Source organism: Cherax quadricarinatus, chromosome 52, assembly GCF_038502225.1.
Source record: "Cherax quadricarinatus isolate ZL_2023a chromosome 52, ASM3850222v1, whole genome shotgun sequence".
Classification (NCBI taxonomy): Eukaryota; Metazoa; Arthropoda; class Malacostraca; order Decapoda; family Parastacidae; genus Cherax; species Cherax quadricarinatus.
The window spans coordinates 9,270,974-9,284,589 of NC_091343.1; the positions used below are offsets into that span (position 1 = coordinate 9,270,974).

At 52.6% G+C, this 13,616-nt stretch overlaps 1 protein-coding gene across 1 annotated transcript in view; it reads right to left on the reverse strand.

Moving 5' to 3' along the window:
- Nucleotides 1-13,616, reverse strand: part of LOC128696874 (protein slit) — a gene marked incomplete in the record, with an annotated part of 659,908 nt that overhangs the window by 628,803 nt on the left and 17,489 nt on the right.

The following is a 13,616-nucleotide window of genomic DNA, read 5'->3' on the forward strand; positions in this document are numbered from 1 at the left end:
CAGTCTCTCCCAGTGATCACACTGAGAGACGGGGTGATCCACCAGTCTCTCCCTGTGATCACACTGAGAGACGGGGGGATCCACCAGTCTCTCCCAGTGATCACACTGAGAGACGGGGTGATCCACCAGTCTCTCCCAGTGATCACACTGAGAGACGGGGTGATCCACCAGTCTCTCCCTGTGATCACACTGAGAGACGGGGTGATCCACCAGTCTCTCCCAGTGATCACACTGAGAGACGGGGTGATCCACCAGTCTCTCCCAGTGATCACACTGAGAGACGGGGTGATCCACCAGTCTCTCCCTGTGATCACACTGAGAGACGGGGTGATCCACCAGTCTCTCCCAGTGATCACACTGAGAGACGGGGTGATCCACCAGTCTCTCCCAGTGATCACACTGAGAGACGGGGTGATCCACCAGTCTCTCCCTGTGATCACACTGAGAGACGGGGAGATCCACCAGTCTCTCCCAGTGATCACACTGAGAGACGGGGTGATCCACCAGTCTCTCCCAGTGATCACACTGAGAGACGGGGTGATCCACCAGTCTCTCCCAGTGATCACACTGAGAGACGGGGTGATCCACCAGTCTCTCCCTGTGATCACACTGAGAGACGGGGTGATCCACCAGTCTCTCCCAGTGATCACACTGAGAGACGGGGTGATCCACCAGTCTCTCCCAGTGATCACACTGAGAGACGGGGTGATCCACCAGTCTCTCCCTGTGATCACACTGAGAGACGGGGTGATCCACCAGTCTCTCCCAGTGATCACACTGAGAGACGGGGAGATCCACCAGTCTCTCCCTGTGATCACACTGAGAGACGGGGTGATCCACCAGTCTCTCCCAGTGATCACACTGAGAGACGGGGTGATCCACCAGTCTCTCCCTGTGATCATTACCAGTACAGTAATAATGTATCCAATTTTCCAAAAAAAAAAAAAAAAAAAGTACGCATATCTCCTTTCCCCTGGGGAAAAAAATATTATGACCCTGGAATATCAGTACTCTCTCTGAGGTCAAGCCACACCAGGAGGCAGCCTATCTTAGTCTGTCTCAGGTCAAGCCACACCAGGAGGCCGCCTGTCTTAGTCTGTCTCAGGTCAAGCCACACCAGGAGGCCGCCTGTCTTAGTCTGTCTCAGGTCAAGCCACACCAGGAGGCAGCCTGTCTTAGTCTGTCTCAGGTCAAGCCACACCAGGAGGCAGCCTGTCTTAGTCTCTCTGAGGTCAAGCCACACCAGGAGGCCACCTGTCTTAGTCTGTCTCAGGTCAAGCCACACCAGGAGGCAGCCTGTCTTAGTCTGTCTCAGGTCAAGCCACACCAGGAGGCAGCCTGTCTTAGTCTCTCTGAGGTCAAGCCACACCAGGAGGCAGCCTGTCTTAGTCTGTCTCAGGTCAAGCCACACCAGGAGGCCACCTGTCTTAGTCTGTCTCAGGTCAAGCCACACCAGGAGGCCGCCTGTCTTAGTCTGTCTCAGGTCAAGCCACACCAGGAGGCCGCCTGTCTTAGTCTGTCTCAGGTCAAGCCACACCAGGAGGCCGCCTGTCTTAGTCTCTCTGAGGTCAAGCCACACCAGGAGGCCACCTGTCTTAGTCTGTCTCAGGTCAAGCCACAGCAGGAGGCCGCCTGTCTTAGTCTCTCTGAGGTCAAGCCACACCAAGAGGCCGCCTGTCTTAGTCTCTCTGAGGTCAAGCCACACCAGGAGGCCGCCTGTCTTAGTCTCTCTGAGGTCAAGCCACACCAGGAGGCCGCCTGTCTTAGTCTCTCTGAGGTCAAGCCACACCAGGAGGCCGCCTGTCTTAGTCTCTCTGAGGTCAAGCCACACCAGGAGGCCGCCTGTCTTAGTCTCTCTGAGGTCAAGCCACACCAGGAGGCCGCCTGTCTTAGTCTGTCTCAGGTCAAGCCACACCAGGAGGCCGCCTGTCTTAGTCTCTCTGAGGTCAAGCCACACCAGGAGGCCGCCTGTCTTAGTCTCTCTGAGGTCAAGCCACACCAGGAGGCCGCCTGTCTTAGTCTCTCTGAGGTCAAGCCACACCAGGAGGCCGCCTGTCTTAGTCTCTCTGAGGTCAAGCCACACCAGGAGGCCGCCTGTCTTAGTCTCTCTGAGGTCAAGCCACACCAGGAGGCCGCCTGTCTTAGTCTCTCTGAGGTCAAGCCACACCAGGAGGCCGCCTGTCTTAGTCTCTCTGAGGTCAAGCCACACCAGGAGGCCGCCTGTCTTAGTCTGTCTCAGGTCAAGCCACACCAGGAGGCCGCCTGTCTTAGTCTGTCTCAGGTCAAGCCACACCAGGAGGCCGCCTGTCTTAGTCTGTCTCAGGTCAAGCCACACCAGGAGGCCGCCTGTCTTAGTCTGTCTCAGGTCAAGCCACACCAGGAGGCCGCCTGTCTTAGTCTCTCTGAGGTCAAGCCACACCAGGAGGCCGCCTGTCTTAGTCTCTCTGAGGTCAAGCCACACCAGGAGGCCGCCTGTCTTAGTCTCTCTGAGGTCAAGCCACACCAGGAGGCCGCCTGTCTTAGTCTCTCTGAGGTCAAGCCACACCAGGAGGCCGCCTGTCTTAGTCTCTCTGAGGTCAAGCCACACCAGGAGGCCGCCTGTCTTAGTCTCTCTGAGTCAAGCCACACCAGGAGGCCGCCTGTCTTAGTCTCTCTGAGGTCAAGTCACACCAGGAGGCCGCCTGTCTTAGTCTCTCTGAGGTCAAGCCACACCAGGAGGCCGCCTGTCTTAGTCTCTCTGAGGTCAAGCCACACCAGGAGGCCGCCTGTCTTAGTCTCTCTGAGGTCAAGCCACACCAGGAGGCCGCCTGTCTTAGTCTGTCTCAGGTCAAGCCACACCAGGAGGCCGCCTGTCTTAGTCTCTCTGAGGTCAAGCCACACCAGGAGGCCGCCTGTCTTAGTCTGTCTCAGGTCAAGCCACACCAGGAGGCCGCCTGTCTTAGTCTCTCTGAGGTCAAGCCACACCAGGAGGCCGCCTGTCTTAGTCTGTCTCAGGTCAAGCCACACCAGGAGGCCGCCTGTCTTAGTCTCTCTGAGGTCAAGCCACACCAGGAGGCCGCCTGTCTTAGTCTGTCTCAGGTCAAGCCACACCAGGAGGCCGCCTGTCTTAGTCTGTCTCAGGTCAAGCCACACCAGGAGGCAGCCTGTCTTAGTCTGTCTCAGGTCAAGCCACACCAGTAGGCCGCCTGTCTTAGTCTGTCTCAGGTCAAGCCACACCAGGAGGCCGCCTGTCTTAGTCTGTCTCAGGTCAAGCCACACCAGGAGGCCGCCTGTCTTAGTCTGTCTCAGGTCAAGCCACAACAGGAGGCAGCCTGTCTTAGTCTGTCTCAGGTCAAGCCACACCAGGAGGCCACCTGTCTTAGTCTCAGGTCAAGCCACACCAGGAGGCCGCCTGTCTTAGTCTCTCTGAGGTCAAGCCACACCAGGAGGCCGCCTGTCTTAGTCTGTCTCAGGTCAAGCCACACCAGGAGGCCGCCTGTCTTAGTCTGTCTCAGGTCAAGCCACACCAGGAGGCAGCCTGTCTTAGTCTGTCTCAGGTCAAGCCACACCAGTAGGCCGCCTGTCTTAGTCTGTCTCAGGTCAAGCCACACCAGGAGGCCGCCTGTCTTAGTCTCTCTGAGGTCAAGCCACACCAGGAGGCCGCCTGTCTTAGTCTGTCTCAGGTCAAGCCACACCAGGAGGCCGCCTGTCTTAGTCTCTCTGAGGTCAAGCCACACCAGGAGGCCGCCTGTCTTAGTCTGTCTCAGGTCAAGCCACACCAGGAGGCCGCCTGTCTTAGTCTCTCTGAGGTCAAGCCACACCAGGAGGCCGCCTGTCTTAGTCTGTCTCAGGTCAAGCCACACCAGGAGGCCGCCTGTCTTAGTCTGTCTCAGGTCAAGCCACACCAGGAGGCAGCCTGTCTTAGTCTGTCTCAGGTCAAGCCACACCAGTAGGCCGCCTGTCTTAGTCTGTCTCAGGTCAAACCACACCAGGAGGCCGCCTGTCTTAGTCTCTCTGAGGTCAAGCCACACCAGGAGGCCGCCTGTCTTAGTCTCTCTGAGGTCAAGCCACACCAGGAGGCCGCCTGTCTTAGTCTGTCTCAGGTCAAGCCACACCAGTAGGCCGCCTGTCTTAGTCTGTCTCAGGTCAAGAAACACCAGGAGGCCGCCTGTCTTAGTCTGTCTCAGGTCAAGCCACACCAGGAGGCCGCCTGTCTTAGTCTGTCTCAGGTCAAGCCACACCAGGAGGCAGCCTGTCTTAGTCTGTCTCAGGTCAAGCCACACCAGGAGGCCGCCTGTCTTAGTCTGTCTCAGGTCAAGCCACACCAGGAGGCAGCCTGTCTTAGTCTGTCTCAGGTCAAGCCACACCAGGAGGCCGCCTGTCTTAGTCTGTCTCAGGTCAAGCCACACCAGGAGGCCGCCTGTCTTAGTCTCTCTGAGGTCAAGCCACACCAGGAGGCCGCCTGTCTTAGTCTGTCTCAGGTCAAGCCACACCAGGAGGCCGCCTGTCTTAGTCTCTCTGAGGTCAAGCCACACCAGGAGGCCGCCTGTCTTAGTCTGTCTCAGGTCAAGCCACACCAGGAGGCCGCCTGTCTTAGTCTCTCTGAGGTCAAGCCACACCAGGAGGCCGCCTGTCTTAGTCTGTCTCAGGTCAAGCCACACCAGGAGGCCGCCTGTCTTAGTCTGTCTCAGGTCAAGCCACACCAGGAGGCAGCCTGTCTTAGTCTGTCTCAGGTCAAGCCACACCAGTAGGCCGCCTGTCTTAGTCTGTCTCAGGTCAAGCCACACCAGGAGGCCGCCTGTCTTAGTCTGTCTCAGGTCAAGCCACACCAGGAGGCAGCCTGTCTTAGTCTGTCTCAGGTCAAGCCACACCAGGAGGCAGCCTGTCTTAGTCTGTCTCAGGTCAAGCCACACCAGTAGGCCGCCTGTCTTAGTCTGTCTCAGGTCAAGCCACACCAGGAGGCCGCCTGTCTTAGTCTGTCTCAGGTCAAGCCACACCAGGAGGCCGCCTGTCTTAGTCTGTCTCAGGTCAAGCCACACCAGGAGGCCGCCTGTCTTAGTCTGTCTCAGGTTAAGCCACACCAGGAGGCCGCCTGTCTTAGTCTCTCTGAGGTCAAGCCACACCAGGAGGCCGCCTGTCTTAGTCTCTCTGAGGTCAAGCCACACCAGGAGGCCGCCTGTCTTAGTCTCTCTGAGGTCAAGCCACACCAGGAGGCCGCCTGTCTTAGTCTCTCTGAGGTCAAGCCACACCAGGAGGCCGCCTGTCTTAGTCTCTCTGAGGTCAAGCCACACCAGGAGGCCGCCTGTCTTAGTCTCTCTGAGGTCAAGCCACACCAGGAGGCCGCCTGTCTTAGTCTGTCTCAGGTAAAGCCACACCAGGAGGCCGCCTGCCTTAGTCTCTCTGAGGTCAAGCCACACCAGGAGGCCGCCTGTCTTAGTCTGTCTCAGGTCAATCCACACCAGGAGGCCGCCTGTCTTAGTCTCTCTGAGGTCAAGCAACAACAGGAGGCCGCCTGTCTTAGTCTCTCTGAGGTCAAGCCACACCAGGAGGCCGCCTGTCTTAGTCTCTCTGAGGCCAAGCCACACCAGGAGGCCGCCTGTCTTAGTCTCTCTGAGGTCAAGCCACACCAGGAGGCCGCCTGTCTTAGTCTCTCTGAGATCAAGCCACACCAGGAGGCCGCCTGTCTTAGTCTCTCTGAGGTCAAGCCACACCAGGAGGCCGCCTGTCTTAGTCTCTCTGAGGTCAAGCCACACCAGGAGGCCGCCTGTCTTAGTCTGTCTCAGGTCAAGCCACACCAGGAGGCCGCCTGTCTTAGTCTCTCTGAGGTCAAGCCACACCAGGAGGCCGCCTGTCTTAGTCTGTCTCAGGTCAAGCCACACCAGGAGGCCGCCTGTCTTAGTCTCTCTGAGGTCAAGCCACACAAGGAGGCCGCCTGTCTTAGTCTCTCTGAGGTCAAGCCACACCAGGAGGCCGCCTGTCTTAGTCTCTCTGAGGTCAAGCCACACCAGGAGGCCGCCTGTCTTAGTCTGTCTCAGGTCAAGCCACACCAGGAGGCCGCCTGTCTTAGTCTCTCTGAGGTCAAGCCACACCAGGAGGCCGCCTGTCTTAGTCTCTCTGAGGTCAAGCCACACCAGGAGGCCGCCTGTCTTAGTCTGTCTCAGGTCAAGCCACACCAGTAGGCCGCCTGTCTTAGTCTGTCTCAGGTCAAGCCACACCAGGAGGCCGCCTGTCTTAGTCTGTCTCAGGTCAAGCCACACCAGGAGGCCGCCTGTCTTAGTCTGTCTCAGGTCAAGCCACACCAGGAGGCAGCCTGTCTTAGTCTGTCTCAGGTCAAGCCACACCAGGAGGCCGCCTGTCTTAGTCTGTCTCAGGTCAAGCCACACCAGGAGGCAGCCTGTCTTAGTCTGTCTCAGGTCAAGCCACACCAGTAGGCCGCCTGTCTTAGTCTGTCTCAGGTCAAGCCACACCAGGAGGCCGCCTGTCTTAGTCTGTCTCAGGTCAAGCCACACCAGGAGGCCGCCTGTCTTAGTCTGTCTCAGGTCAAGCCACACCAGGAGGCCGCCTGTCTTAGTCTGTCTCAGGTCAAGCCACACCAGGAGGCCGCCTGTCTTAGTCTGTCTCAGGTCAAGCCACACCAGGAGGCCGCCTGTCTTAGTCTGTCTCAGGTCAAGCCACACCAGGAGGCCGCCTGTCTTAGTCTGTCTCAGGTCAAGCCACACCAGGAGGCAGCCTGTCTTAGTCTGTCTCAGGTCAAGCCACACCAGGAGGCCGCCTGTCTTAGTCTGTCTCAGGTCAAGCCACACCAGGAGGCCGCCTGTCTTAGTCTGTCTCAGGTCAAGCCACACCAGGAGGCCGCCTGTCTTAGTCTGTCTCAGGTCAAGCCACACCAGGAGGCCGCCTGTCTTAGTCTGTCTCAGGTCAAGCCACACCAGGAGGCAGCCTGTCTTAGTCTGTCTCAGGTCAAGCCACACCAGGAGGCCGCCTGTCTTAGTCTGTCTCAGATCAAGCCACACCAGGAGGCAGCCTGTCTTAGTCTGTCTCAGGTCAAGCCACACCAGGAGGCAGCCTGTCTTAGTCTGTCTCAGGTCAAGCCACACCAGGAGGCCGCCTGTCTTAGTCTGTCTCAGGTCAAGCCACAACAGGAGGCAGCCTGTCTTAGTCTGTCTCAGGTCAAGCCACACCAGGAGGCAGCCTGTCTTAGTCTGTCTCAGGTCAAGCCACACCAGTAGGCCGCCTGTCTTAGTCTGTCTCAGGTCAAGCCACACCAGGAGGCCGCCTGTCTTAGTCTGTCTCAGGTCAAGCCACACCAGGAGGCCGTATGTCTTAGTCTGTCTCAGGTCAAGCCACACCAGGAGGCAGCCTGTCTTAGTCTGTCTCAGGTCAAGCCACACCAGGAGGCCGCCTGTCTTAGTCTGTCTCAGGTCAAGCCACACCAGGAGGCAGCCTGTCTTAGTCTGTCTCAGGTCAAGCCACACCAGGAGGCAGCCTGTCTTAGTCTGTCTCAGGTCAAGCCACAACAGGAGGCAGCCTGTCTTAGTCTGTCTCAGGTCAAGCCACACCAGGAGGCAGCCTGTCTTAGTCTGTCTCAGGTCAAGCCACACCAGTAGGCCGCCTGTCTTAGTCTGTCTCAGGTCAAGCCACACCAGGAGGCAGCCTGTCTTAGTCTGTCTCAGGTCAAGCCACACCAGGAGGCAGCCTGTCTTAGTCTGTCTCAGGTCAAGCCACACCAGGAGGCCGCCTGTCTTAGTCTGTCTCAGGTCAAGCCACACCAGGAGGCAGCCTGTCTTAGTCTGTCTCAGGTCAAGCCACACCAGGAGGCAGCCTGTCTTAGTCTGTCTCAGGTCAAGCCACACCAGTAGGCCGCCTGTCTTAGTCTGTCTCAGGTCAAGCCACACCAGGAGGCCGCCTGTCTTAGTCTGTCTCAGGTCAAGCCACACCAGGAGGCAGCCTGTCTTAGTCTGTCTCAGGTCAAGCCACACCAGGAGGCCACCTGTCTTAGTCTGTCTCAGGTCAAGCCACACCAGGAGGCCGCCTGTCTTAGTCTGTCTCAGGTCAAGCCACACCAGGAGGCAGCCTGTCTTAGTCTGTCTCAGGTCAAGCCACACCAGGAGGCAGCCTGTCTTAGTCTGTCTCAGGTCAAGCCACACCAGGAGGCAGCCTGTCTTAGTCTGTCTCAGGTCAAGCCACACCAGGAGGCAGCCTGTCTTAGTCTGTCTCAGGTCAAGCCACACCAGGAGGCAGCCTGTCTTAGTCTGTCTCAGGTCAAGCAACACCAGGAGGCCGCCTGTCTTAGTCTGTCTCAGGTCAAGCCACACCAGGAGGCAGCCTGTCTTAGTCTGTCTCAGGTCAAGCCACACCAGGAGGCAGCCTGTCTTAGTCTGTCTCAGGTCAAGCCACACCAGGAGGCCGCCTGTCTTAGTCTGTCTCAGGTCAAGCCACACCAGGAGGCCGCCTGTCTTAGTCTGTCTCAGGTCAAGCCACACCAGGAGGCAGCCTGTCTTAGTCTGTCTCAGGTCAAGCCACACCAGGAGGCCACCTGTCTTAGTCTGTCTCAGGTCAAGCCACACCAGGAGGCAGCCTGTCTTAGTCTGTCTCAGGTCAAGCCACACCAGTAGACCGCCTGTCTTAGTCTGTCTCAGGTCAAGCCACACCAGTAGACCGCCTGTCTTTGTCTCAGGTCAAGCCACACCAGTAGACCGCCTGTCTTTGTCTCAGGTCAAGCCACACCAGTAGACCGCCTGTCTTTGTCTCAGGTCAAGCCACACCAGTAGACCGCCTGTCTTTAAGAACATAAGAACATAAGAACGAAGGAACACTACAGTAGGCCTACTGGCCCATGCGAGGCAGGTCCAAGTCTCCTACCGGCTTAAGCCAATGCACCCAACCTAGTTAGGTCAGGTCACATTGACTTAAGGGAGGAACACGGCAACCGACCTGGTAGCACAAGCTATCAGGTCCAACTCACACCCACCCACATCCACTCATGTATTTATCCAACCTATTTTTAAAGCTACACAACGTTCTGGCCTCTACAACTGTACTCGGGAGTTTGTTCCACTCATCCACAACTCTATTACCAAACCAGTACTTTCCTATATCCTTCCTGAATCTGAATTTTTCCAACTTAAAACCATTGCTGCGAGTCCTGTCTAGGCTAGATATTTTCAGCACACTATTTACATCCCCTTTATTTATTCCTGTCTTCCATTTATACACCTCAATCATATCCCCCCTAATTCTACGTCTTTCTAGAGAGTGCAGATTCAGGGCCCTTAGTCTATCCTCATAGGGAAGGTTTCTGATACATGGGATCAACTTTGTCATCCTCCTTTGTACATTTTCCAGAGAATTTATATCCATTCTGTAATACGGTGACCAAAACTGTGCAGCATAATCTAAATGAGGCCTAACCAAGGATGTATAGAGTTGAAGAACAACCTGAGGACTCCTATTATTTATGCTTCTTGATATGAAGCCAAGGATTCTATTAGCTTTATTGCGAACACTTATGCACTGTTGTCTTGGTTTCAGATTACTGCTAACCAGAACTCCTAAATCTTTTTCGCAATCCGTAATATTAAGATCTACATTATTTAGTTATATGTGGCATGGTTATTGTCCTGTCCAACATTTAGAACTTTGCATTTGTCTATATTAAACTGCATCTGCCACTTCTCCGACCACTGCATCAGTCTATTCAAATCTTCCTGGAGTGCTCTAATGTCCTCGTCACAATGAATTCGACGGCCTATTTTGGTGTCATCGGCAAACTTGCTGATGTCGCTCTTAATGCCCTCATCTATGTCGTTTATGTAGATTGTGAACATCAGGGGGCCCAACACTGACCCCTGTGGAAGATCGCTCGTGACGCTTCCCCACTCTGATTTCTCCCCATTTATGCAAACTCTCTGCTGCCTATTTGTCAACCATGCCTCTATTCAGGAAAATTTTTTTCCTCCTATTCCATGTGCCTTAATTTTCCTCAATAGTCTCTGATGTGGGACCCTGTCAAAAGCCTTACTGAAGTCCATATACACAATATCATATTCATTACCATGATCTACCTCCTCAAATACCTTAGTGAAAAAAGTTAATAAATTCGTAAGGCAGGAACGCCCCTTTGTAAAACCATGCTGAGATTCGTTGATTAATTTATGCTTTTCAAGGTGGCTACGAACTGCCTCGGCAATTATTGATTCCATAAATTTTCCCACTATGGAGGTTAGGCTTATTGGTCTATAGTTCGAAGCTAAGGACCTATCACCTGCTTTGAAAATAGGTATCACATTTGCCATTTTCCACTTATCTGGCACCATGCCAGTCTGTAGTGATATGTTGAAAAGATTAGCCAAAGGTGTGCTAAGCTCCTCTTTACATTCCTTTAGAACCCTTGCATACAGTTCATCAGGGCCTGGGGATTTGTTAGGTTTTAATTTATCTATTTGCCTAAGGACCATGTCACTTGTGACCCTAATCGTGCACAGTTTATTATCGTCCTGTTCTACATAATTTATCATTACTGGAATATCGCTGGTATCCTCCTGTGTAAAAACTGAGATGAAGTATGTGTTAAAAACTCTACACATTTCCTTATCACTGTCAGTGAGCTGACCCGTGGAACTTTTGAGTGGGCCTATCTTGTCCCTGATCTTACTTCTGTATACCTGAAAGAATCCTTTTGGGTTAGTCTTCGATTCTCTTGCAACTTTAACCTCATAATCTCTTTTTGCTTTTCTAATTAACTTTTTTATTTCTCTCTTTAACTGAATATATCGATTTCTTAATTGCCCCTCTCCTCTTTTGATTTGCCTATATATGCCTCTCTTTTGACCAGATATTTTAATCTATTGTTCATCCATTTAGGATCATTTTTGTTTGATCTGATTTCCCTATTTGGAACATAATTTGACTGAGCAGCTAGAACTATGCCCTGGAAAGCATCATATCGGCAACCATCACCACTTACCTGACCCTTAGCCAGGTCATTCCAGTTCAGCCCACCTAAGTAATTTTTCAGTCCTATGAAATCAGCCAAGCGAAAGTCAGGGACGGAGACTTGATTGCCATTATTAGGGGAATTCCATGATATATTAAAACTGAGTGATTTGTGATCACTTTCCCCAAGCTCATCATTAACCTCAAGATTATTAATTAGTGTTTCCCTACTGGCAAGAACCAAGTCAAGGAGGTTATTTCCTCTAGTTGGCTCTGTCACAAACTGTTTTAAAAAACAATCCTGGATCGTATCAAGAAAGCCACCTGACTCTAAATTTCCTGTCAAATTGCTCCAGTCAATCTGTCTATAGTTGAAATCTCCCATTACCACAACATTTTCGTATGTAGATGCCTTACGAATTTCGTCCCATAGAAGTTTACTGCACTCCCTTTCAAGATTTGGGGCCCTGTAAATCACACCCAAAATTAGTTTTTCTCGGCCCTCGAGAAGCTGTAACCAAACAGATTCAGTGGCTGACGCTTCTACTTTTATATCTTGTCTAACACAACAATTTAAATTGTCTCTGACATACATCGCTACTCCACCACCCTTCCTGTTGACCCTGCCAGTGTGGAATAATTTATAGCCTTGTATGTGACATTCAGAGGGCATCTCTCTATCTTTCAGATTGAGCCAGGTCTCTGTTATAGCAATAATATCTATGTTTCCTGCACTTGCAATTAATCTTAGCTCATCTATCTTATTTATTACACTCCTGCTATTAGTATAGTAAACCTTAAGGGAGCTAGTCCCTTGCTGTCCTCTGCTGCCCCCCTTTGTTTGCTGACCTGATCTATTGTCTTTATTTATAACTTCATGCTGAATGCCTTTTAAACATTTACTGATTCCAACCCTAGTGTTGCAACCTGCTTGTTTCCCACACACACCCATACCTCTATCTTCTATCAGTTTCCCCTCAAGGAAGGTTCCTTGATGTTGGTGAGGGGCTCTTGATTTAGGGAATTGGATCTGTGCTCCAGTTCCCCGAATTAAGCCTGAATGCCTTCCACATCCCCCCCAGGCGCTGTATAATCCTCCGGGTTTAGCGCTTCCCCCTTGATTATAATAATAATAATTCTATCAGTTTAAAATCATAGGCATTTCACCAATGGCCTTCTCAATTGAGTTTGCAAGTGCTACCACCCCAGCTCCAGAGAGATGTACCCCATCCCTTGCATACATATCATGTTTGCCATAAAAGTTGTTCCAGTTGTCAATGAATGGGATTGCAAGTTCCTTGCAGTATCTGTCTAGCCAGCAATTTACACCAATTGCCCTAGACAACCATTCATTTCCTACTCCCCTTCTAGGCAAGATGCTACATATGATTGGGACCCCTCCCTTAGACTTAATGAAATCTATAGCTGACCTGTACTTACCTAGCAGCTCTTCTCTCCTACCCTTCCCAACATCATTTCCACCAGCACTGAGACAAATAATGGGCTCGTTCCCATTACCTGACATGATATTATCCAGCCTGTCAACTATGTCCCCAACACCAGCTCCAGAAAAGCACACTCTATCTCTCATCTTCTTATTCCTATTACAAAAAGCACGGTCAATATATCTTACCTGAGAGTCACCAACCACAAGAATGCGCTTACCTCTGGTAGCAGGGGCAGTAGTACCCTTACCTTCACTGGCCACTGAAGTACATTCATCCTGAAGAACAGAGAAGCGATTTCCTACCTTCAGATCTTTACTCTTAACTTTCCTTATTCTGATTCTCCTCCCATTACTGGTTACCACTCGCCACTTGTAGCAGGTGCTGGACTGCACCTCACTGCTGGTAGCCGTTGTTACCTCCCCACCTACAGCCTCCTCACAGCGAGAGACAGACTGCACCTCACTGCTAGAAGCCTCATTCCCCACAACTCCAGCCACCTCACACTCTCTCCCAGACCCACTGAGGTGGACCTTCAGCCTCCTAATCTCCTCCTGGAGAAGCAAGACCTCCTCCTTCAACTCTCCAACCTCAATTTTTAAAACACTGCAGAAGCAAGCCATGCTTTGTAACCGTCCACGCTAATCCCCAAAGCAGCTCAGGGTCTGTGACCTCACGTGACGACTGACCACTGAACAGTAGACCGCCTGTCTTTGTCTCAGGTTAAGCCACACCAGTAGACCGCCTGTCTTTGTCTCAGGTCAAGCCACACTAGTAGACCGCCTGTCTTTGTCCCAGGTCAAGCCACACCAGTAGACCGCCTGTCTTTGTCTCAGGTCAAGCCACACCAGTAGAGCGCCTGTCTTTGTCTCAGGTCAAGCCACACCAGTAAACCGCCTGTCTTTGTCTCAGGTTAAGCCACACCAGTAAACCGCCTGTCTTTGTCTCAGGTTAAGCCACACCAGTAAACCGCCTGTCTTTGTCTCAGGTTAAGCCACACCAGTAAACCGCCTGTCTTTGTCTCAGGTCAAGCCACACCAGTAGACCGCCTGTCTTTGTCTCAGGTCAAGCCACACCAGTAGACCGCCTGTTTTAGTACTGTTATTATATAAATTCTCTTGACGTGTCCTTGTGATGTAGTCAAATTAACATTATATATCAATAAGTAACCTCTATCACAAGCTGCTCCTCGGAGTAGACCAACCGTAACTTGTAGACTGGTTACTTTTCTAAGTAAACCTAGTATAACTTGCAGAC